We start from the raw sequence: 3,971 nt of genomic DNA, 5'->3' as shown, positions 1-3,971 counted from the left end.
AACACAAAATGGCCGCTTCCCTCTGAAAACCTCCATTAACAAAAATAGTGTTTTTACTCAGAGCCTCGTGTCTCAGGAAGAGATCAGAGATGTGGATGAAACACGTCAGAGGTGGAGAGGTGAAGCTCAGGTAACCCTCTGTGCTGAGCTTCACCTCTCCACCTTAAGACTGAAGAACAGTTAGGACATTTCTGTTCGGTCTCCTGTTGTTAACTTTGATGTTCTGACTAACTGTTGTATTTTTCATTTCCTGTTTGTTGTTTGTTGTTTGTTGTTTGTTGTTTGTTGTTGTGAACAGTCAGCTGTTGTGTACAGTTACACAAATAAATTACATCAAATATGAATAAATGATAGTTCGACTACTCCTCTGTGAAACTGATATCATTGGCTGGCCCTTTAAGAGTCTTTCTCTAACCTGCTGTGAGTCACTCACCTGGGCCAGGTGTGTTTCAGGTGTGTGAGAAACATGCTGGAATGCTGCCATCCCACCCCTCCCCCTCTGCTCTCTCTGTTTTTCTCTGTCTCTGAGCCACACCCACACCACAAGGCTGGTATGTAACACACACACACACACACACACACACACACACACACACACACACACACACACACCCTGCTCTGTTCAACCACAGGACTGAAGTGTGTGAAGAAATAAACTGAGCTGTCAATCATCAAACCAAGGTCGAGGGTTTGTGGCAGGACACGCCCCATTGACCAATCAGAGGAGACGAAGACTTTCACCAGGAAACCATCAGACCACATGAGCAGGGATGTGTTAAGGATCATGTGACATCATAAACTCAACGGCCAATCAGAATTTGATTGTGCAGATCTGAGCTGAACCTTTACCCTGTGTGTGAGTGTTGGCTGTGGCACACACACACACACACACACATGTTCACACACACACAAACACAAACACACAGACTGAAATAACTGAGTTTGGATATGACTCCGCCCACACTGTTTGATCTTCTGACAAACATCAACACACAATATTTACACCACAAACACACATCCTGCTCTCTGATTGGCTGACAGCTGGTCTGTGACGTATCAAACTGATCAGCTGTTTCCACTTCATTAAACTGCAGCTGCCACAGCAGCAGCACTGAACCCTGGAACCTCCTGATACACCTCCTCAAGACCTCTACAGTCTCCTCAAGACCTCTACACCCTCCTCAAGACCTCTACACCCTCCTCAAGACCTCTACACCCTCCTCAAGACCTCTATACCATCCTCAAGACCTTTACAGTCTCCTCAAGACCTTTACAGTCTCCTCAAGACCTCTATACCCTCCTCAAGACCTCTACAGTCTCCTCAAGACCTCTACACCCTCCTCAAGACCTCTACAGTCTCCTCAAGACCTCTATACCCTCCTCAAGACCTCTATACCCTCCTCAAGAACTCTATACCCTCCTCAAGACCTTTACAGTCTCCTCAAGACCTCTATACCCTCCTCAAGACCTCTATACCCTCCTCAAGACCTCTACACCCTCCTCAAGTCCTATATACCCTCCTAAAGACCTTTACAGTCTCCTCAAGACCTCTATACCCGCCGCAAGACCTCTACACCCTCCTCAAGACCTCTATACCCTCCTCAAGATCTCTACACCCTCCTCAAGACCTCGACACCCTCCTCAAGACCTCTATACCCTCCTCAAGACCTCGACACCCTCCTCAAGACCTCTATACCCTCCTCAAGACCTCTACAGTCTCCTCAAGACCTCTTTACCCTCCTCAAGACCTCTACACCCTCCTCAAGACCTCTACAGTCTCCTCAAGACTTCTATACCCTCCTCAAGACCTCTATACCCTCCTCAAGACCTCTACACCCTCCTCAAGACCTCTATACCCTCCTCAAGACCTCTATACCCTCCTCAAGACCTCTATACCCTCCTCAAGACCTCTACACCCTCCTCAAGACCTCTACACCCTCCTGAAGACCTCTACACCCTCCTCAAGACCTCTACAGTCTCCTCAAGACCTCTATACCCTCCGCAAGACCTCTACACCCTCCTCAAGACCTCTATACCCTCCTCAAGACCTCTATACCCTCCTCAAGACCTCTACACCCTCCTCAAGACCTCTATGCCCTCCTCAAGACCTCTACACCCTCCGCAAGACCTCTATACCCTCCTCAAGACCTCTATACCCTCCTCAAGACCTCTACCACCTCCTCAAGACCTCCTCCAGGACTCCCACAGTGTTCAGACAAACTAAATTAAACATGAAAACAGAGAATCCTCCTCAGTGATTGGTTGTCAGGTGTATGTTAAAGACAGAGTTCAGGTAAACCGTTTGACCAGTGTCCTAAATAAAGGTAACCATAGCAACAACTCACATGCTTCAGGCTACGTTAGCTGTTATAATGCTAAATAATCCCTGTGTTATAATAATATGACCATACTTGAATTAGGTTTGTATAATCATGTAAACCTCTGACATAAAAACCACATATGAACATTTTTTGTTTTTCTTCCATCCTTCAGTTTCTGTTGCACTAATAAAGTTTTCTGAATTGAACTGATCTTGTATTTACATATGTGGATATATTGTGAAAACGTGATTTTATGAGTGATACAGACATGAATTACAGCTCTGAAGTCAACAGGTAAATGGTCAGCATCCTATGGCAATATCAAAACTCTTATTATGTGTTTTCTATGATACAGATGTAAAGAAAACAAATGTCTGGTTTTAAGAAACAACACAATTTAAATACAATGTAAAGCACAATAATTGATTTAATCAATTCTAACCTATAACCCAATGTAATCCAGTGTGCATATATATTTGATGTATTTATGGTTCATGTGTGACTGAACATGTAATTTATACATGTGGCTGTTTGACAAATCTTTCTATGGGAAATTAGAAAGTCAGTTAAAATCTTATTTTTAATAAGTTAATTTCTTCTTCTTCTTCTCTTTTATTTCTTTTTACTTTTAATTTTCTTTTCTGTTTAAGTGTTTTCCTTTAGTTTTAGTGATAAATACACTGACTTTGAATTATATGTGTTGTCTCATTAGTCTTCCAGAATATTTAGACTTTTTTAATTGTATTTTGAGAATGTGGGAAAACTTTAATGATAAACTGATTATACACAACATGTACTCTAATGTAGTCTTTACAGTATATGTCATTGTCTGTATTAGTTCCAATCAAACTGCAGCTGGAAATGATCATTACCAGTTAAATTCACAAGGAAAAATCTAAATGTTTTTAAATAATTTCCCTCTTTTCTTTTTTCTTTTTTCTGCATAGAGTTAATGTATAGTCTGTAAGTAGGACACAGTCCCTGAACTTAACACACCCAGTGACACATTCCAGCCAACAACACACACACACACACACACACACACACACACACACACACACACACTAATGTTAACCAAGAATCATTTTTCAGCCTGTAATCAATCATTACAGGTACTATTGTAACGTGGGAACAGATCTATGTCCCTGTAACGTACCATTTGCAAACACAGTGAAGATTTTTATTTTAGCAAAAACAAGTTTTTTTTAAAAAAAGTTCAAAAGTTGAAAGCAACCAGAGAAAACCTGAAGACGGCGCGAACACACACCAGACGATCACACATTCACACGGTTTGTAGTGTTTTACCTGCAGTTAAAGTCAGATCCAACCATCCTGCTCTCTGTGTTTTCTCTCTTCTATTCCTCAAGGGGCGAGTCCAAATCACAGAAACAGGTTCTTCTCTCTCTCTCTCTCTCTGGCCCCGCCCCTCCCTGACCTGCCAGTCCCAGCTTGTTGTCCTCCTCCTCCTCCTCCTCCTCCTCCTGAGTTTACATCCTGTTTGACAGATAGTCAGACCTGCAGGTCAGCAGCGCCCTCTGCTGTTCAGACTTCAACATGAACATGATAAACTTTTAAATACATTACAAAAAAATTTAATTATTTTAAACCTTTATAAACTTTGTTGATGATCTATACAGTTCATTTCTCATT

The 3,971-nt window shown here is 42.1% G+C and overlaps 1 protein-coding gene across 1 annotated transcript in view; it reads right to left on the bottom strand.

Annotated features, from left to right (window-relative positions):
- The window catches only part of LOC111656110 (rho GTPase-activating protein 27-like), a 25,814-nt gene extending 22,056 nt beyond the window's left edge, over positions 1 to 3,758 (bottom strand). The window contains exon 1 of the mRNA XM_087174371.1: positions 3,627 to 3,758. The gene's annotated coding sequence lies outside the window, so the exon portion shown is untranslated. The remainder of the gene's footprint in view (positions 1 to 3,626) is intronic.
- Positions 3,759 to 3,971: the final 213 nt, after the last annotated feature.

This window comes from Seriola lalandi, unplaced genomic scaffold (genome assembly GCF_002814215.2).
Source record: "Seriola lalandi dorsalis isolate HSWRI2012SDOR001 ecotype SW California unplaced genomic scaffold, Sedor1 jcf7180002054344, whole genome shotgun sequence".
In the NCBI taxonomy this organism is placed as follows: Eukaryota; Metazoa; Chordata; class Actinopteri; order Carangiformes; family Carangidae; genus Seriola; species Seriola lalandi.
The sequence above is the reverse complement of the archived record's forward strand: the minus strand, read 5'-3'. Positions and strand labels throughout refer to the sequence as shown.